General features: G+C 47.1%; 1 long non-coding RNA gene across 1 annotated transcript in view; it reads left to right on the forward strand.

The window, feature by feature from the left end:
* LOC138562837 (uncharacterized) overlaps positions 1 to 22565 on the forward strand; it is a 36696-nt gene that overhangs the window by 9111 nt on the left and 5020 nt on the right. The window contains exon 4 of the long non-coding RNA XR_011299350.1: positions 4663 to 4690. This is a non-coding gene — a long non-coding RNA (uncharacterized lncRNA). The remainder of the gene's footprint in view (positions 1 to 4662; positions 4691 to 22565) is intronic.

Genomic DNA, 22565 nt, shown 5'->3' on the forward strand with positions numbered 1-22565 from the left:
ACTCACCCCACACCCTTTCCTTTTCAAATCCGCCAGGGCACAGCTCCGGTGGTGATAGTGTGCGTTCCAAATGTCGTTTACATTAACAAGCAGTGCTGAGCTCCTACATCGACGTACACGCTCCATACTTGTGCAATAATTGCAATATTTAGAACCATCGCATTGCACATCCCAATTCCCTCACAGGGAACCGCAAATCACTGCATTCCCTCTCCCAATCACAACAATGCCCAAGACAGCCTAGGCCAGGGGTGCACAACTGATTTTGACAGAGGACCGAAAGTACCTTACATGAGGGCTATAGTGGGCCGAAAAGTAAATGTGGGCGGGGCAGTAGGCGGGGCGTGGCAGGAGGCTTTTTAAACCCCCAATTTGTACTAAATACATGGAAAAGGAATGTTTTTGAGGGGTAACGATTTTTATTTGCATTTCAAACTTACATTTTGTACTACACATTTTCCATTGTTAAAATTTATTTCTATTTAGTTATTGTATCTCGCCTGTTTAATTAACTTATATATATTTTATTGACCCTAGATACACTATGCCCCAGGGCCCCCTTAACCCCAACCAAACACTATGCCCCAGGGCCCCCTTAACCCCAACCAAACACTATGCCCCAAGGCCCCCTTAACCCCAACCAAACACTATGCCCCAGGGCCCCCTCACCCCAACCAAACACTATGCTCCATGGCCCCCTTACCCCCAACCAAACACTATGCCCCATGGCCCCCTCACCCCCAACCAAACACTATGCCCCATATGTCCCTCACCCCAAACCAAACACTATGCCCCATATGTCCCTCACCCCCAACCAAACCCCCCACCCCATGGCCCGCTCACCCCCAACCAAACCCCCAACTCAGCACACAAACATGCACCCATACAGACCCGAACCCCCACCCCCCCAACTCAGCACACACAAACATGTACCCATACAGACCCAAACCCCCACCCCCAACTCAGCGCACACACACATGCACCCATACAGACCCAAACCCCCCAACTCAGCACACACAAACATGCACCCATACAGACCCGAACCCTCAACTCAGCACACACAAACATGCACCCATACAGACCCGAACCCCCCACGCCCCAACTCAGCACACACACAAACATGCACCCATACAGACCCGAACCCGAACCCCCACCCCCAACTCAGCACACACAAAAATGCACCCATACAGACCCGAACCCCCACCCCCCAAATCAGCACACAAACATGCACCCATAAAGACCCGAACCCTCCACCCCCAACTCCAAACCCCCACCCCCAACTCAGCACACACAAACATGCACCCATACAGACCCGAACCCCCATCCCCCAACTCAGCACACACAAACATGCACCCATACAGACCCGAACCTCCACCCCCCAACTCAGCACACAAAAAACATTCAAATCAAAACATTCATACACATCCGACACACATCCGACATCCCCACCCCGCATCTCAACATACACACAAAATAGTCAAATACAAACATTCACACACCCCCCCACATCTCAACATACACACAAAATACATTCAAATACAAACATTCACACACCCCCCCACATCTCAACATACACACAAAATACATTCAAATACAAACATTCATACACATCCGACACCCCCCTCCACCCCCGCATCTCAACATACACACAAAATACATTCAAATACAAACATTCATACACATCCGACACACATCCGACCCCCCCCTCGCAACATACACACACAAACATAAAGCAAAACAGACCTGACACACAAACACAAACAGACCACTTACCGGAGACGTGCTGGAAGGCAGGTAAGCAGCAGGTAAGCTGGAATGCGGGAATCGTACTACGGCTGGCATGGTCCAGGGCTGAAATGCCTTCCGGCATCAAGCCTTATGGACCACGCCAGCCGTAGTGCTGGCCCTCCATTGGTGCAGCACACACGCATTACGTGGCGCGTAGGAGCGACGTGATGCGTGCTGAGCCAATGAGGGCCAGTGTTTTCACCAGCCGGAAGACAACAAAGACTTTCCTAATGGAGGGTGGCCGCGGGCCGCCCTCCATTAGGAAAGTCTTTGTGCCTCGCGGGCCGGTCAAAAGGGCATGGCGGGCCGCAACTGGCCCGCGGGCCGTATGTTGTGCACCCATGGCCTAGGCAAAGCTTGGTAGAGCTTAGAAGTTAAGCTCAAGCTTCAGTTAGGTAAGAATGCACTAGGACCAGCTGCATGCCACGGGTGCCACCTATACAGAGGCTTTATATGTAAGTTTAACTGAGGCCTGGGAAACCAAAAGGTGGAGGGGCGGTCTGCTTGCCTTAAATCCTTTCCCTTTGTAGTGGGTGGGAGAGCAAAACTCTGGATCCTTAGCCGATGTCATTTAAAATATCAATTTAATTCCCATTTGGTGGAACACTATGGGGCGGTTGTTTGTTAAAATTCAAAATTAACAAAACTCACTTCCCAGTGTTCGCTGAAACTATTATTTAATTGGGTGACCCCAAGGCATAAAATAAGCAGTCTTGTATAGCAATTTGCTATGCAATTCTGAAGGTTTGCTAATTAGACACTTGTGAAGCAAAAATAGCTATTTGCCATGTTCAATGAAAGCACAGCTCGCCCTGCACTCGGGTCGCGCTGTACCATTTTTTTCCTCTGTTCACTGCAGTAGCCATCTCCTCCATGAAGTGCCAAAAGCCTGTGTTGGGAGTACTGTCAAGATTTCTTTATGCAAATAATTGCAAGCCAGAAGTAATCCGGATGACACTTTATTAAGCCAACTAAATCCTGTCTGGCAAAGACCAGTATTTGTTAACTGTATATTTTTTAAAAGCGTCATGCAATACAATTTTTGCATAATTGCAGTATTGCTACTGTAAAGCAGTGTCTCCATGCTTTACAGTAAACGTTAGGTTAGTATATCTAAATCTCATTGTCAACTAGATTTCATTTTATTGGGGAAGATGCATCATATAGAAGAGTGAATACATGTACATGATTACACAGCCACAAACTTTGGATGGTATTATGTGACCTACTGGTCACATACAGCTGCAACTAGACATACTGGTGCTCAACCCTTAAGCTGAACCCATACTCCTGTACATCCCATCTTATCACCCCTGTTTCTTTATAACAGCTAGCCCGAAAGTCAGAAGGCCACAAAATACAATTTTCCAACTACCTTGTCCAGTTCTCTGCCTGCTATGCCATCCATTCTGCTTACTCTTACTGTCTTTCCTCTTACATAATGAGTACACAAAGTAGTGATCAATAGTTCCATCCAGTCTGTACAGCTACAGATCTGCTGCAGTACCATCCACTGTATTTAGCCTTTAGATCTCACTTTGCTCTGATTATGAGTGTCTTGTATAAAAGCACAAACGTGAGAGGTGACCAAACTTTTTCCATAGCAATTTTACCATATCTATTTCTGTCCATTCATGGAGTTAACCTTTTACAGACACTCATCCAGGGCACTCAGTCTACTCACCCACTTGAGTGGGCTTTATGAAAAAGTACCATTTGCAGGGGACGTTTAGTATTTACTTTGTCTGCATTAAATGTCAAATGTTTCGCTGTGCATGTCTGGCCTCTGGGTGGCACCTTCATGCCAAACATAGTGGGTTTTTGGTGACTTGCAACATTTTACAGAAAGCGCACTTCATTTTCTCATCTGTTGCTGAGGTTTTAGTGCATTTCCCTTAGGCAGAGTAGGTAAACTTACTAGACACGCAGGTCTAGCAGAAAATCCTAAATTCTCAAATGATCCCATTGTTTACCATCCAGCTTCCCCAACAAAGGCCATTCAGTGGTGGGCGGTCTAAAATCCCAAATTCCCAAATCATTCTAGTTTTTCGGTCAGACCCCTCCCCCCAACATCCCTCTCCCCCCAACCCAGACCATAGAGGTCAAAGGGTTGTAAAAAGCATGTTATGTTAAGTTATGTAATTTGATGTTTGTATAGCACCCAATTGTTATGGCTTCGAAGGGGGGTAGTGAGGGTAGGCCCGTCTGATAACCGCAGTCTGTGAAAGTAATATGAACATAGGACCAAAAAAAATGCTAAGTCGCCGTGTCCATGTGAGTCGCCCTGGCCCTGTGTCCATGTGAGTCGCCCTGGCCCTGTGTCCATATTGCTTTCACAGACTGCGGTTATTAGACACCACCCCCCCCTTTCGAGGCCATAATATTTGGGTGCTATACAAATATCAAATTACATAACTTGACATAAAATGCTTTTTACAACCCTTTGAGACCCCCCGTTCCAGCAGAGGTCCTTAAATGCACATTCCGCTAATCTTTAAGCTTTTTTTTGCCTGTTCACATCAAATGGAATCTGATTCTAAAGTGATACCTCTATTCATTTTCAACAACTTGATGCGCCCAATGAAAATGAAGCCTCACCATATGCCAGTTCCTAGGGTCCTCTGTTTGGAATGATGCAGACACGCACTGTATGGGCTCGTAGTATTCAGTATGGCTTCAGTCTTTCTCTTTAGACTTTCAAATTGTGAAGAGAATGTGTGATGGTATCTGCTAACAGACAGTTATGCCATGCAAGAATAGCAGGCACGTGTTGTAACTGCTACTTCGGGTGATATGTAGGTGGTCATGATTAGTGCATATTCTCCCTTGAACATAAATATATTGTATTAAATCTCATATTTGTTTATTTTTTAGGGAAGTGGAGGAAGAAGGCTCATCCCTGGTAGGTAGAAATGAATGTTTTGTTATCAGAAGCAGTCTGAAGGATTCTGCCCCAGATGTGGTATTGCTTGTGTGCAGTATGGACATCTGCCATGAAGAATGTTATGAAGTACCAATGTAAAGCGATAGATTTACAAACACTACAAGACATGGAGAAATATTCCACTGCATAGTCATTGCGTTGGCAGGTCCCTCGATTATATTAATGAGAATATTAATTACGAAATTGCCACTTTGATAAACATCTGTCTGCAATTAAGGAGGATGACTTGCAAAGAAATTGCATTCAGTAAATCTGACTCGTGGAGAGGGATTTACATTTCACAAAAATAGGTACTCCTGGTAACTTTAACTCCTGAGCAGTATTATCTCATGGGTAATTCTAAAGTCCCTGTCCCTCTTTCTAGTCCCTGGACTCTAATCCAAATCCGTGCTCGTCCTAGCCTCTTTCCTGCTTTAGTCCTTAGTTCCTTATATTGGTTTCTCTTCCACCCCAATATCCAGTTCCAGCGCCAAACCCATAGGACTTGAATTGCCAGTAGTTTATGCCTCAAAGTGGTTGTATTTTGATGTCCCATTCCGTATCCAATGCATATTTCAATTAAATGTTTTGAGGTTTTATTAAACCAAACACGAATAACAGGTTGTTCACTCTAACTCAACATACAAAAGAAAAGTTCAGTATTTCTATCCGAACAAGCAAAGAAAAAGCTAACATGTTTCAACCTAACGCAGGTTTTCATTGGGGCTAAATTGTGATTACATCTGTAGTTCGCTTTCCTAATCTGCACTGAATAGCTTGCGCTTGAATTAACTTGATATTTAGGGCTTTCCTCGTGGGCGTCCTTGAGGGATCCTGAAAGGGGTCCCTCCAATATAGAAGCTTGGAACACTATTTGTACATAAGCTATTCAAATAGGCAATGTACCCGAAATGTAGTGACCCCAGTTAAGAGCAAACCATTTTCACTCAGAATCTAAGGCGTAGAAGACCACCTCAGGAACACAGGCTGCGTAATGTTTATATTCCATTTGGGTGGAATGTTCTAAATATCAAGTTAATTCAAGTGCAAGCTATTCAGCTTGTATTTGTTGCAGATTAAATCTACAGATACTGTCTCCATTTAGCCTTGATAACCTGTGATAGGTTGAAACTCGTGTTGGATTTTTCTTTGCTTGTTATAAATAACAGAACTTTTTCTTTTGTATGTTGGTTAGAGTGAGCAATCTTTTATTTGAGTGGTTTAATGAAACCTCATAAAACATTTCATTGAAATTTGAATTGAATACAGTATTTGAGGCATAAACTGTTGGTAATTGAAGACCTTTTGGGTTTGCTGCTGGAACTTGATATTTTAGATATTTGTATGATCCTTGGTACTCTCTAGCTTTCCAACCACATTGCTTTCAAATTGTAGATTTACATATATTGCTAGGTGGTGTAGCTCAGACTTTAGTGTAACCTCATTCTAGACTACATTATCCTTATCATTGTGGTCCCTCTTCCTCATTGTAGTAGATCATCCTACTCCCCTTCATCTTCTCCAACCTAGTTCTTCTCATTTTTGTTGCTCTTACCTATACTAGCCCTTCCTTTCTCCCCAATTTCTTTGCCCTCTTCCTTATTCCTCACCCTAGCCCTGGTGCCTTTTCCATGCCCTTATTCTTTGTCCTTGTGCCTCCTGGGGAGGGGAATGAAAGAAGGCAGTTGCGGATAAACGGGGCTCTGAGGAGTAATGATGAAACAAAGATTGCGGGTAGGGAGAGAATGGGGAAGTGAACCTGGGAAGAGGGACGGTTAGGGCAGGGTTAGGAAGAAAACTGGGTAATTTGAAGGGTCAGCTTAGGGAGATAACTGGGTAATGCCTATGATGGGGTCCTTTGTATGCTGTGGGAAGTGGGCAAAGAGGAGCAGGGTCGGGAAGATTAGGGGAGGACCTTTAGGAGCTGGGGAAGGGGATGAAGATGGGGAAGGAATGGATAATGGGTTCCGGGGGGAAGGTAGCTAACGGGGGGGGGGGGGGGGTCTCTGTGGGGAGCAATATGGCGAAAAGGGAAGGAGCTGGGCAATGCTGAGGCCTGAGGGGGGGGACAGCTAAGGCGGATGAAGTTTGGACAGTACTGGGTCAATGAAGCGGGGGGGAGTCACACTAGGTTAAAGGAAGAAAGCAATGGGGATGTGTAAGGAAAATAAAGACTACCAAGGGGAAAAGAGAAGGGGGAGAAGAGGGTAATGTAGGGGGAAGAAAGGAATATATAATCGGGGACAAAGGGAGAAGTTGGATGGAACAAATCAAAGAAAGGTAAAAATCACAAATGAAAAAACAAAATGGGAAAATGAAAAGAGAAAATTAAAGAAAAGTTGGCCTGGAGGTAGAGAGGGACAGATAGGGAGGGATGGCGCCTTCAACTGGTCCGCAAGGCCCTTAAAGGGGGGGTTAGTGCAGAATCCTGAGGGTAGCAGCGAAACGGAACACCTGTAAGATAACTCTGTGGCAATTTAATTTCCACTCAGCCAACTGGTCCTGCCTCTCATTTGGTTATCTGGGTGGGGGCTCCAAGGGAGGAAGGGAGTGTGAATGGAGTGCAGACACAAGGGGTGGTGTAAGAGTGTGTAGTATCTCGGGACGTGCCCCAGCGGCAGGGTGTCAGTGCTAAGAATGACAGTGGCAAAAGCACCCTTGCCATGAAGAAGCGCAAATCACCTTTGTACATGTTTATCATTCATACCAGCTGAGTTGGACGTGCCCGAGCAGCTTGGCAGGCACATTCAGTAACCCTACCCTTTCCAAGAAAAGGGAAGCTGGCTCCTGTCCCTTGACGGCAGCAATGGCGGATCCCTCACTAGCAGCCATAACTGCACACTCGTCCCACAGCCCATACACAAGTGCATTGTAAAAGTGTTACTTTAGGATTTTTCAAAAACATTGGCTCTGGTTAACAATTACCCCAAGGCCATGGAAAGATGCACTAAACCACGTCATTATACTGGAGGAAATTGGATTACCAGGCTTGCACACGGCCAAGAATAGTTGCATATGTTGTAATTTCCAGTTACAACTAAGACTGTACTACCCAATCATGACATTTTTTATTCATGAATACCGTTAAAAAAATTGTTTAGAAGCTGCGCAGCCTCAAGATGGATGATATAGCTTGACCAACGATAAAGGGCTTTTCTCTGCGATAAGCAGAATAAACTATTGTAGTTGTCATTTATATAGTGCCTTTTCCCATTTGTATGGCATCAAGACGCTTTGTGGTAGGAACGCCCTCTGGCACCAAAGTCTAGGTGTGGGAAATTCTAAGTGAAAGGCTTGGTGTGAATTTGGCTAGGCTCTGGTAAGCAATTCAAAAGGTTAGGCATGTGGACGGGGCTGAAGCAGGTCACAACAGAACCCTAGTGCAGGAGATTCAATGTGTGCTCAGCTAGATTGAAAATTGGCGTAGGTTGTTGCTGTGTTATGACAAGGGTGTTTCTCTTAGTTCTATTCAAGGAGACAGACCACTGACTGGCCATCCTCACACACACCAGCATACTCGGGCCCCAAGTGACACTCCCAGAACTCAACAGCAAACGCTCATCAACATTCTCCTGCGCTGTCAGTCATTCCAAGCACCCACATTCTCTGAGCGTACATAGATGGCCAGCAGGACAGGACATTTAAACATCACAGCAGTCATATGTAAACAAAAGTAACCATATGTTGGTGTGAACAAATGGTGCTGTATAAAATCTTGCTCTACAATTTTTGAGCCCCCGTGCGTAAAGTGTCCTGCAAAGCCATTTTGAAAAGTTGGCCACCCTAAATGCATTGGGTGCTTGAAAAGCAATGCAAGAGGTGTGGCCGGCCAGGACGGGTAGTTAGTAAGATTTCCTGTAATCTGGAGCTCTAAAGCAACCTAGTTATCAGGTGTGTAGTCCCATTGGTAAAAATTGGAAGAGGACCAAAACTGCATCTCCTGGAATATACTTTGGGCTGGAAAATCAATGGTCAGTTACATGGAGTTTTCGGGCCACCCTAGTGCCCAGGGGTCAGATTCTCAAATATGCCCTGCAGCAAAAAAAAATGGAGCAAATGAATGTTGCACCAATTTTGCTGCTTAATACGGAATGGAGCAAATGGGGTTGGGCCCCCATCACTATCGTTTAAGGAGGATTTCACTAGGGTGGAAACGGAGCTGCTTAACATGGAAAAGGTGGTTACAAACACATTTTTTGTTATGCAGCAACCACAGTAAAGTGTCATCTGTTCTTGCTGTAGTGTAGACTCTTATTGAATAGTACGGATTGGAGCTGAACCTGTTTGCTCGATTACTTATTTTGAAACTTTTACTCAATTTTCAGCACTGGTGCACATAATCTGGCCCGAGTATGGAATTGTTCACATTCTGCCATGCCTTGTTTCTTTGCACAAAGCCTGCATCACATTTAGATATAATTGTGAATATTAGCATGCTTCACATCTAGACAGGATGTGAGTATTAGCCAGTGCCGCATTTAGATATAATTGTGAATATTAGACTGCATCACATCTATAGACAGGATTTGTCAATCTCAACTAGGGCCACATTTAGATGGAAATGCAGATATTTAATTCACGCTCCACATCTAGAAAGAATTTGGAAATTGGCATGCATCATATCCAGATGGGGATGCCACTAGCCAACTAAAAATCTCACCCTTCTGCATGCACCTCTAAAGCACGCCAAACTGCATGAACTTCACTAGACCACAACACAGACTCGCTCCACAGAACACAACGGCTACGAACCGTAAACCACACCTAGTGAACAGTGCTAACCGAACTGAAGCTGCTAACAGTACATCGCTGCTCTCTTGCCCTTTTCCTGCTCAGTCCCACTAACTCACCCTTTCCTTTTCAGATCCTCCGGGCACCACTCCAGTGGTGATAGTGCACGGTACAAATGTCGAACAAGCTGCGCTGAGCTCCTACAGCGAAGTGCATGCTACATACTTATGCATTGATGGCAATTTTTAGAACCATTGCATTGCACATTTCCAGTTTCTTCACAGGGGACCAACCACGAGTCACAGCATTCCCTCACCCAATCACAAATCCTAAATCCAATAGACTCATCCAGGGCACGCAAAGTCTAGTCGCCCACTCGAGTAGGCTTTACAAAGGGCAAGTACCATTTACAGGGGATGTTTGAAACTTTTATTTAATATTTACTTAGTTAGCATTACATGTCAAAACGTTTCAGTGTGCATGTCTGGCCTGTGGGTGGCAGCTATGTGCCAACATAAAGTGGGTTTTTGGTGCCTTGCTCCATTTTACAGATAGCGCATTTACATTTTTTGTCTGCCGTGGGTTGAGTGCATTTCCCTTAGGCTGAGTAGGTAAAGTTAGTTAATAGACCCGTAGGTCTAGCAGAATTTAAAAGTTTTCAAGGCCTGACTCTTTTTCAGTAATGTCTTACTCCAGCAGTACACAAATGCTGTATTGTTTTTTCTTGTGTATAAACAACTTCTAGTGACATTCAACATTTGTATTCCATTGATAATCAAATGGGTTTGTTTGCTAATCGGAAAATGTTAATTAGCAGAATTTGGTAATCAATTTTTGGAAATTAATTCATGCTTTGAATCCTTTTTGTCCTGTTGACCGGACTTCTTTAAGGAAGAGGGGTGTTTTTGTTCTTAAATCGGTCTAATCTTTATGTCCAACTTTCCCGACACAGGCCTTTAGGGTGTGAGGGTGGGGAGCTGAACATCAAATCATCCCAATTTTTACCATCCAGCTTCCCCTACACAGGTCTTTTAGTGGAGGGTGGTCTAAAATCCAAAATTCACAAATCATTAGTTTTTCTGTCTGACTTCCCCCAGACCATAGGGGGGGGGTGATCTGAAAACAAACCGCTAAGTCACCCTGTTTTTATTGTAAAGCAAAGAGTGGGTAAAATAATAATTGCCATATGCATTTTGCACAAATTTGTAAAAAAGAAACTGCTATCTTTTAAAGTGTGCACGAAAATGCTTAATTGCACAGCACTACATCTATGAAGTGTTCACTGACCCGTGAAATTTGTAAAAAGTAAAGAATTGTAATTTGTGGTCTTGTCAACTGAATTTTGTGATTTATTTATGTTGAGAGATTTATTGTGTTGTGCCCCGGGTAAAGTGGTGTTTGACATTTCAGTGAGTGTCATAACATCTCCCCCCTGCCTCTTTTGACTGGCTGCCTTGTTCCTTCTGATTGGGGGTGATTGCCCCAAGCGGTCTTGGATGAGGCAGACACACTCCAATGCGGTGTAGGGGGACTGCTGATGGGGACCACAGTTAAGTGGGCTAGTGCATACTTCGGTATGGAGCACATTGGGGACCAGACACCATTATTTTAGAAAGTAGCTGCCATATTGGAATCTAGGTCTGTGCTGCAGCTAGGATCGTAGACCCATGCCAAAAGCAAATGCATCCAAGAATAGGTTAGATCATGAACACCAGTGAGAAACGGCAAAGGTTCATATTCAAGCTGCTTTCCCTGCATATCATGTGCTGTGGCATTCACCAGCGTTGTGGGGAGAGGTGAGGTTGTCCCTTGATAGCCACTATAAAGCCTCTCTGCGTGCTTGTGGAAACTTTAATGTTGCATTGCTGCCATTTAATGATTGTATCTCCTAAAGTGTTGGGGTATTGTAATCACTGTATGCTGCTTACTGTGTAAAATGAAGATTGCACTTTATTTTAATTCTTTTTGTCACTGCCGGTAACTTGGCTTAGTCCTTTCATCTCTCGCAATGGGCATTTCAAGCCTGTCAGCTGCTTCCCTGGCATATTATGTGCTGTGGCATTTGCCCGCAAACCGGATGGGCGCAGCAGGCTCGCCGGCAGAGCGCCGAAGGCGCGCTTAAGGCAAGTCTGCCTGTGCCTGGACTGCACGGGGCGCCCAGATTAAGGTTGGTACCTGCCTTGTAACTAAGGGTATAGAACGTAATATTCTTGTTTCTGATGCTTGTTAATCTGCTTAGAATCACATGCTGTGCATATGGTCCGACATCCAGTGGTAACCGCGGAGTATTGCATCTTGACTTTCGGGGACCGAAAGGGGACGTTGGCATAGGCATGTCTGTAACACTATCCCTATCGTGACGTGTAGTGTACCCAAAATCCCTCATGCGCCGAGATCCCTCAGGTTGTTTTTTTCCACCCAGAGTACTAGAGACATTTTTTATCCTTGTTCCGACTTTGTCAGATTATTTCGCCCTAAATCACTTCGACGTTGCTTCAAGCAACTTCGGCGAAGACTGTGGGAACTTCTACGGCGGTGGATTTCGGCACCTAAGATCCAGCGGCCGAGCCATCCACGTGGCCAGGCCTCTGGACGGCCTACACAGTAGGGAGAGTGGGGGTCAGGGTGGCCATATCTTTTGCTGTCTCTCGTCTTTCCCCCTCTTTGCCCTCTAGGTCTGGTCATCTTTGTCAATACCTTTCACTATGGAAAGGACACCATTTAGGTTCTGCCCTAAGTGTAGGGTCAGAAACTCGTGGAAAGATGAGCACGATAAGTGTAATTCTTGCCTACCCCTAGATCATGACGAGAAGCAGTCTGCGGCCTGTAGACTCCTTCGGCCTAAAACCCTTAAGGAGCGCCGTGTAAAGCGATGGGCCGCCTAAGACATGTCGTGGGCTGGATCCTCTTCCCCCTCCGCCACACCCGCCGAAAGTGACGGGGGCACTAGTGATGACCAGACATCCGTGTCAGATGCCATTGACCTTACGATGGACGCTTCTAGGTCCGCCACGCCCATCCCCGACCCCTCTAGGCCTGACATGAGTCACGCTACGGGGACAAAACCCGGCGACAAGGCTGTACAGAAATCCCATACTAAGCACACAACTGTCGTCGGTTTCAACGGTTCTGCTGAAACGGGTGAAAGCACCAACCGGAGCACCGAAAATTTCGACGGAGTCCTCTGATCTTGCAGATCTAGAGCCTTCCCCGCATCCGCAGCAGCGCTTTGCGACTGGGCACTCAAAAACTAAGGGCGCTACCTCTAAATCACATTTGGCTGCCAAATCGCGATCGGTCGTTGGTCTGGTGCCCCCGAAGGCCCCAGTAGGCCCACAACCTACCACTAAGCCTCCTAGCCTTTCGGTAGGAGAAAAGTATACCGCTAGCCCTCCAGTCTCACAGTAGGCAGAAAATCTACCACTAGGCCTCCTGACCCTTCGTTACGCCCCGATTCGGTGGACATTGAATAAAGTCTCGCTAGGATTACTTTGGCGGTTGGGCTGACGCCTAAGGAACAGACGAAACCCATTGAGTGTGCTGCAGACACTTATAAAGACACGTCACCGCACCCCGGTGCTAGAGGCCTACAAGGACAGTCAGGAGCCTTTGTCCAGCACTCTTACTGGCAAATTGCGACACCAAAGAGAGGAAGACAATGTTTTTCCACCTTTTGCCCCTTCTGGTTCGTCTAAATAGAAAGAGGGAAAAGTTTGAAGGGTGCATGGACCACTTGGAAAGGATTGTCTCGCTTTCAGAGCATGCTTCCCCTGAAAGACTTCGAGAGGACCCTCCTTTTGTGTCGACTTCACATTTCCTGAACATTTAGAACCTCACAATCCTTTTGCTTGTGTACGCCATGAGGATGTAGTTCAGATGGACACTTACCAAGACATCTACGATGAGGAAGGGGATACTTCCTTCAAGACTACACTGATGGCCAGGCAGATGCCATGGGCAACTGGGAGGACACACAGTAGGTGGAGACAGAGCCATGGGCGCTCCCTGCTCACGATCAGGACACAGATGTCCTGTATCTGGATTCCCCTCCTTCCACTCCGGCCCCCGAGGATTCGCCTGTAGACGATCAGATGGCTTTCAATGCCATTTTAAGGAAGGCAGCAGAACACTTTAAGATCGCCACGCAAGAGGCTGTACCCGAACAAGATTTTATGGAGGACATTCTCAAAGAAAAACCCACCTCAAGCCAAGTCATTCCTGTCCTGAATTCTATTGAGGTGGTTGGCTCCCTCCCTGGTCACACCAGCACAGACCAGGTCAGTGAATCCAAGAGTGGAGAAATTATTTCAGCCATCTCCTACTGACCCTCAATACATTAAAGGCCATGCCACCCCAACTCCCTGGTGGTCACTACCACCCGGAAACGTGCGGGAGTACCCCTTGCTACGGGGGCGGCACCTCCTGATAAGGAATCAGAGGTTGTATGCCTTGGGTAAACGCGTTAATTCGGCAGCTGCGTTCACCACGCGCATTGCAAACACTACGTTGCTTGCCAGTTATGCAGACGCACAATGGAACCTTGTACAAAAAGGTCTCCAGGAGGTTCCTGAACTTGCTAGGTCCAGACTACTCAACATCGTAGCCAAGGGCAGGCAGGTAAATCAAAATGTAATAAAAAACATTCTGGATACTGCAGAAACAGCAGGCAGGTCCCTGCCCAGGGCACACTGCTCAAGCGGCAAGGCTTGGCTCCGAAACTCGGGCTTCAAGCCTGAGACACAGGTCGCTCTTATTAACAAACCAATAGAGGAGGCCAGTGTCTTTGGTAAAGCAGTCGACGAGGCTCTGGAGACTGCCAAGAAAGAGCACGAGAATCTTAAGTCCCTACAACAAATAAAACACAAACCATCCCCCCTGAGGGGAGGTGGATCCCGCCGGTCCTTTTGGGGCTGATCCCATTCAGATCGAAACAAATACAATACAGGAAACTGGAACTCTGGGCAAGCATCTGGCAGGCCTGCCAACTAACCACCTAGGGGTCGGCGTCGCGGCTAAGGCAGAGGCCCCAACTCCAGAGGAGCCGCAGCCTCTGGTCGGAAATGACCAACATATCCCGGTCCTCTCCCGTGTCACCCGGGTGGGGGGCGATTGACATCTTTCCTTTCGGCATGGGAGGGGATAACATCAGACCAAGACGGTCACCCACGGGTACTGTGTGGAATTTGCCTGACCACCACAGTTCAGACCCCCACAAGCACGACGCCTCACGCCGGACCATCTGCAGATCCGGATTCAAGAGGTGGAGGCGCTTCTGGAAAAGGACGCCATAGAAGCAGTCCCTATTCTGCAGGTAAGCAAGGGTATTTATTCAGTGTACTTCCTTGTACTCAAAAAGGACCTCACCATGCGCCCTGTTCTAGACTTGCGCCCATCGAACAAATTTGTCACACCTCAAATGTTTTGTATGATAACGCTGCAGGAAGTAATCCCACTGTTGAAACAATGGGACAACATGGCAACACTGTACATGAAAGATGCATACTTTCATTTTTCAATGTTGCCAGCACACAGGAAATATCGAAGGTTCATGATAGAGGACAGGCACCATCAATTTAAGGTACTCCCCTTCGGCATTGCCTCAGCTCCAAGGGTGCTCACAAAGGTCCTGGCAGTAGTGGCGGCACACCTGCGCAGACTCTGTCCCGGTTTACCCTTACCTCTACGACTGGCTCGTAACAGGACTCTTACGAGACACGTTTCTTGAACACCCAGAAAACCAAAGACCTTCTGTTCAGTCTGGGATTCTCTATCAACGAGAAGAAATCCAGCTTAGTCCCCAGTCAAGTAAAAGTTTCTGGGGGCTCTGATTCGGACGAAAGACGGCCTCGTCTTTCCCTCCAATGAGAGGGTTCAGAACATGCTTTTTCAGATCCCTCAATATGTGGCCAGTCGGGAGATGACGGTATGCAAAGCCATGCAGCTTCTAGTTATGATGGCGTCATGCATTTACTCAGTTCCCCATGCGCGCCTGCGCATGCAAGAGTGGCTCAACAGCCAGTGGTGTCAGGCCAGCGGACAATGGGAGGATCTGGTAGGTGTCTCACCAACCCTCGTTCTCTCTGCAGTGGTGGTTGACGGAAAACCTCGAACGGGAAAACCTTCACCCCCTCAGTAGAAGCCAATCTCACGACAGACTCATCACTCACGGGGTGCGGGCCTCACCTGCTTCAGCAGACAGCGCATGGAGTGTGGTCCCCTCAAGTAGCGTCCAACCATATAAACCTGTTAGAGCTATTGGCAGTATTCAAAGCCCTGAAGGCATTTCAGACACAGCTACAGGGGAAGACGGTTCTGATACTGACAAACAACACCACAGCCATGTGTTACCTAAATAAACAGGGGGGCACACACTCTCCAGGGCTATCCAAGCTGTCCCAGAACATTTGGATTTGGGCTCTCAAACACAAGATGTTCCTGCTGTCCCAACACGTCCCATGAGAACTGTCTTCTAGGGGACGGGCTCAGCAGAGATTTCCCACTGCCTTTAGAGTACGAATGGCATCTACACGAAGACCTTGTCTCCAACGTCTTCGCAGAATGGGGCTTCCTAAAGATCGACCTGTTCGGATCTCAGGAGAACGCCCATTGCCAAGACTACGCCTCCAGATACCCCCAGAACCGCTCCAAGGGGAACGGACTCTGGATAACATGGTCAGGGAAATTTGTCTATGCTCCCCCCCCCCCCCCACGACTCCCCTGCTCAACAAGATTGTGCACAAGATGCACCAGGAACCAGTCACCATCATATTGGTGGGCCCGCCAACCCTGGTTCTCCAATCCGATGGAAATGTCCCTCTCCCCTCCTGTGAAACTACCCTGCCCGTACAACATGTTGTCTCAAGACGGAGGGGAAACACTACACCCATGCCCGCAAACTCTGAACTTAGCGGCCTGGCTCCTGAGGTCATAGAGTTTGGACACCTTCAGCTCCCTCAGAGATGCATGGACATACTCGGGGAAGCTAGAAAACCCAATACTTGTTGCTATTCTAGCAAGTGAAAACGCTTTGTCATCTGGTGTAATACCAAGGGTGTCCATCCCATTGACTGCTCTCCTACCCACTGTGTTGTACCGGACCCACTTGTTAGACTCAGGTCTGGTTTTTAATTCACTAAAGGTTAATGTGGCTGCTCTTTCAGCCTACACCACGTCACAACAGAAGGTGTTGTGGTGGAAGATAACTGTTAGTAAGGCTTTTATGGAAGAGGTTAAGAGAATTCAACCCCCCCACCCGTTTCTAACCCAGCTCCCGGATGGGATCTAAATGTGGTACTAACAAGACTCATGGGGTCTCCCTATGACCCAATGCATAAAGCAAGTCTAAAAGACCTTACTTATAAAACGACCGTCATAGTAGCTATCACTTCTATCAGAAGGGTTAGTGAACTACAGGCCCTTTCAATTCTAGACCCTTTTGTTACAGTCCACAGGGATAAGGTGGTTCTGCGCACTCATCCCCGATTTGCACCTAAGTTAATTTCGAAGTTCCTCGTGAACCAATCGATCGAACTACCTATGTTCTTCCAGAATCCCACTAGCATGGCCGAGAGAAGCCTTCACACACTGATGTGTGCAGGGCAGTGATGTTTTACATGGAAAGGACGAGACCACTGAGGAAGACGAAAGTCTTTTGTTTCAGTGGCAGCTGTCAGTGAAGGGGATCCTGTCTCTAAGTCCGCTATCTCAAGATGGGTTGTTAAATGCAACACACTAAGCTACACTCTTGCTAAGGGACAACTGCCCTTTAACCCTACAGCACACTCTACTCGGGCACTGAGGCTTCCATAGCATTTGTTGCAAATGTTCCCCTTGAGTCCATTTGCAAAGCAGCAACCTGGAGTTCTGTTCACACCTTTACAAAACACTATTGCCTAGACACTCATTCTAGATCTGATTCTTAGGTGGGACAAGCAGTATTAACACATCTTTTCACTACTGTTCCTTCTCACAACCCACCTCCGGTTGCTTCTTGCTAGTCTATGCACAGCATGTGATTCTAAGCAGATTAACAAGCATCTGAAGACATGCATTACTCACCGTAATAGTATTTCTGATGATTGTATCTGCTTAGATTCACATGCCACCCTTCCACCCGCTCTGGTGGAAGGAACATAGGTCCTACTACTTTCTCTCTTTCTATGTACTCACTCACTATAGCCTTGGGCTCCCTCATGGCAGAAAAAACAATCGGAGGGACCTCGGCGTGTGAGGGATTTTGGGTACACTACACGTCACGATAGGCATAGTGTTGCAGACAAGCCTATACCGACGTCCCCTTTCAGTACCTGAAAAAGACCAGTTGCAATACTCTGCAGTTACCACTGGATGTCGGACCAGTGTGAATCTATGCAGATTACAACCATCAGAAATGCTATTAAAGTGAGTAATGCATGTCATCCTTTCCCCCCCTCGATACCAAATGGCTGTGGGCTTTCAGACTACCCCAGCTATTTCAGGCAACAGCCATACTGCGGATTTGCATTGTGATCTGTGAAATACCCGCTCGCTACCTGCGCGCTCTTTGGAATGCTATGACCTCCTGGCCAATAATCAACTCTTTCCTGTTCCTGATGGAAACATGGCTTGTGGAATCTGGTCCTGCAATTGTTCGAGCCCTCCCTTCTAGTTATGAACTTGTGCACGTGGACTGCTCAGCTCCCCACCTTGGAGATGGGGTAGCTCTGAACCACAAAACCAAATAAAGGGTCTCCCATTCCATCCCTAATATGCTTTGAAAATGGAATGTGTACTTTGTCGTATCTCAGTTTCTCCTACCTGTACACTCACTGTCCTGGGCCACCATGGTCGGACACTTCATTTTATGCTGAATTCCCTGCCTTTGTGTTGGAGTTACAAACTTAACATCCCAACCTGCTTATTGTTTGGGACTTTAATCTCCCTGCGAATACCACCACTGCAGGGCAGGTTTCCAACTTTATGTTCCTGATGCAGGATCTAGTTCTCTGTCCGTGGGTTACGGAACCTACTCACAAGCGAGGTAACATCCTCGATTTGGTATTTGCTCCTACAGACCTTCTTTCTTCAGTCACTTAGTCCAGTACTATGGTCTGACCACAGCCTGGTATCTTTCACAAATCCTTGCCAGGTTCCCCATCTCTGCCCATCAAACCTGCCATTTCTAAGCTTAGCTGGACCAGAGAATCCAACTCTGCACTGATCACTGCTTTCCATGCACAGTGCGTCTCACCCTGTTTTGGAGACTGTTTTGTTGGCAACTGCCGGCCTGTTGGCTCCTGTTAGACTTTATAAACGGAAAGCTCGCTCTCCGGAGCCTTGGTTTACTCAAAGCCCATAAACTATGCTGTGGGCAGGTGGAATAAAAGTGGCACCTCGACTATTCTAACGTAGCCAAAAAACTATTTTGCTCCCCTCTCAGCGTACCATAAGGCAGTGGTTACTGCCAAGAAACTCTAGTTAGTCACAAAGTACAGGTGGCCTTAAACAAAAGACCCTCTTTAACCTTGTGCAATCACTATCACCTGAGGTGTCAGCTCAGTTCCACCATCACAGGGTCTATGTGACTCTCTCTGCGTTCTTTTTAGATAAAATCTCTGCCATCCGTGACCATATAACGGATGGCCTGCTTCTTGAAATTACAGACATGGTTGCTGTTGATCCCCCCCTCCTGCTAACGGATCCTGGTCCTCTTTCCCTCTATTTTCAACCTCTGATGTACTGTCGGCTGTCTAGAAATTGAAGTCTGCTTCTCCTGCTGCTATACCATTAGCTCTCCTCAAGATTGCATCTGACGATCTGATTGAACACATTACCACGGCTGTCAATGCCTTTTTTTCAGTGGAGTAATCCCATCATCCCTCAAGCATGCGCTGGTGGTTCACTTTTAAAGAAGCCTTCTCTTGATCCCGACGTATTGTCCAACTACCGGCCGATCTCGCTTCCGTTTCTCATGAAGGTGATGGAAGCACTGGAGTCCCCTCTCATGTTCAGTTTTCTGGAGTCCACTCACTGTTTCGATTCATTTCAGTCTGGTTTCAGGCCAGGCAGGGGCACGGAAACTGTCCTGAACTCTGTATTGGACGATTTGGTGCGCCTGGTGGATAAAGGTGTCGGAGCAGTCCTCTTGTTAGATCTGTCGGCTGCTTTCGACACAGTTGGATCATTCCATCTTGATCTCCCGTTTCTCAGACGCTGGCGTGTCCGGCCAAGTTCTTGACTGGTTCACTGCCTTCCTGTCCATTGGTCCCAGTCTATCTATCTCCCCCTTTCCATTCGGATCTGGGCTCTCTTCTCTGTGGTGTCCCCCAGGGATCGGCACTGTTCCCCATCTCTTAGACCTCTCCTGCTTTTCATCCGGGCACGTGGATTTCGCTGTTATTCCTATGCAGATGATACCCAGATTCTTGTCTGTCTTGACCCCATAAATGTTGACACAGTGCTTCTGTTAAAGAATTGCCATGAGCACCTGGGGTTGTGGATGATGAGAAACTGGCTGAAGCTTAACAGCATTAAGGCCGAGGTCCTGGTTGTGGGTACCACATCTCCCCAGTTGTTTTGGACCTCAGAATTCTGTCCGACTAGCCTTGGCCCCCTCCCCTGCGCCAGTCCAATCGGCCAGGAACCTAGAGGTCAGAATCTCTGCTTCCCTTGCCCTGGATAACCAGGTGGCCGCGGTATGCAGAGCTGGTCACCTTAAGCTCTGCATTTTGCGTAAGGTCTTGCCATTTATCCCTGTTGACTGTCAGGCCCAAGTGGTAGCTGCACTGGTATCTCAACTACTGCAACTCTCTCTTGCCCAACCACACTACCTGATTAACAGGCTTCAACTTTTACAGAATGCGGCTGCTCGATCCATATTCCTCACCCCCTTTCGGATCTCACATGTCACCTCGGCTGAAGAAACTTCATTGGCGCCCTGTTGCCATTTGGATTTGTTTTTTAAGTCCATGTGTGTTGTGCACCGTGACTTTTATGGCATGGGAGCGGAGCACTTGCAGGCCAAATTCGCTCACTATGTACCGGTCCGCCTGTTGTGATCTCAATCTGCTTTTCTTGTAGCTGTCCCTCGCTAGCATTTGTCACATAAGGGAGGGCGCGCCTTCTCTGTGCGTTCTGCCAGAGCCTGGAATGATCTCCCTCTGGCTCTGTGGTACCACTGATCATCTGGTCTTTCGAAGATTATTGAACATCACCCTGTTCCAACTGGTAAAAGATCTCCTCACTCACACACCAGTGCCAAGATGCCTCTGGGTGTACGTGCGCTTTACTAAGTTTAAATAACATAACATTCTCTTATGTTGCCAGTGTTCATTCCCCAGGAGGAATGTGCCCGCAAGGCCATGAGGGGGCTGAGAGCTCCCAACAAAATACTTGTGTACAGGAACGTAATAAATGACATATCATTATCATAATCCTACGAGTAGGAGGGCATGAGCCTCCAACCTGTCCCAGACTTAAGTAATAGTGCCCCGATGACCCCTGTCCCAAGGCACCAGAATTCCAAGGTACCAACTAGTGCCAGATCCCCTGATCATACCTGGGTGATCCCCATCGATGAGAGAAAGTGGGGACAAGCTGCCTTCACCATGGGCAAAGTGATTTGTGCATGTGGGGAGCTTTGGACGGGTGCCGGTGTCTGGTATCGAGCTGGGGTTTATTAATCAGTGACCTCATATCCTCTTGTCTGCAGTACCAGGTGCACATAAGGTTGGAGGGAAAAAGGCTTGGCACACCTCTTGCAAGGAGAACAGTGTGAGGAGCCCACATAGGACAGAAGGTGCTAGGACAATGGCCTGGCATCCCCTATGAAGCAGGTAGCCTATGTATGTTAGGCAGAATCACATGCAGTACCCTTTGGGAACACCAAATAGAATTAAGACCAAGTGCAAGTACAAATTCACCTTTGGTACAAGCCTGTACTACACAGTAAAGTGGTAGCGATGGCTGAGCAGCGGACTTATCGCAAGAGTAAAGTGAGCAGTATCAGAAGCTACACAAAGGACAGCAATGACTATGGTACAAGCAAACACTGACTCAAGGTTTCTGAGTAAAAGAATATACATTTATTTACACATCAATTATAAAACAGTTCACTATTATCAAGCAGCAGAAAAATCAGTCTTAATACACTACACCCCACCCACTGGACAAGTTAAGCTCAAAATGAAGTGTGAGCAAAATGGCACTCCAGCAATTTAAAAAGGGAGGGAAAGACCAGGTTAACAAAATCAAGCAACACCAACAAGTGAATATTCAGGCAATCTAGAAAATGCTCTTTACCATGAGGATTCAAATCAATAGGTCTGGGCCAATGTTAATGGGTCAGTCTTTGCTCGGGATCCCACAGTTCAGAGTAGTTTGCGGTTAAGTCTTTGCCAAGAATTCGAAACGAAGTTGGTCGGAAGAAAAGTCATTTAAGAGTAGAGAAGGACAGGCCCTCGGATTAGAGAAAGATTTCAAACACTTTCACCGCGGTTGGACAGAACGAATGACCGGATTTAAACAGAACCTTAAATGAAGGAGGCTGTAGCTGAGGCAGAAGTTCCTGGCAGATCCTGCAGGCTCACGGTTCCTGAAGCGACTGTAGGACTGACAGGAAGGAGGGAAGACTGGAGGGTCCTGCACTGCCTGGGGAAGAAACCGGCAGCGGAGCAGAGCAACAAATAAAATGTGCATTCCTTAAAACCCAAACAGGGTCCGAGCTTCCTGGCTATACGGTTCACTGCAGCTGTGCACAGCAAATTCGGCCAGGAGAGGGAGGCCTTGCTTGGTGTTTGGGCAAACTTTTTGGTCCCACCAGCTCAGGGGGAGAAGATTCCTTGCAGATCTTCTCGGTCGTCAAAGTTTGGAGATTCGGACCCGCAGCAGGGCTTCACCGGGAGGTTCAGTTGTGGTAGTGGTTCTCTCAATCCAGTGGCGACTCTGCCTTCCTAGTCCCAGAGACCTGCTTTTTATGCAGTTTTCCCCCCATTCACACAGCCTGGCTGTCAATCACACAGCAGGGTGGCTGTCCTGTCAGGACAGTCACCTAGCCAATCAAACAGGAGTGCGACTTGGGTTACCAAGGAAACCCATGGCAGGGGTCCTAAAACCCCTCCCTCACATTCTGCCTACCCAGACATTC

The sequence above is a fragment of the Ambystoma mexicanum genome, unplaced genomic scaffold, assembly GCF_040938575.1.
Source record: "Ambystoma mexicanum isolate Mex_15411 unplaced genomic scaffold, UKY_AmexF1_1 Mex_scaf77, whole genome shotgun sequence".
In the NCBI taxonomy this organism is placed as follows: Eukaryota; Metazoa; Chordata; class Amphibia; order Caudata; family Ambystomatidae; genus Ambystoma; species Ambystoma mexicanum.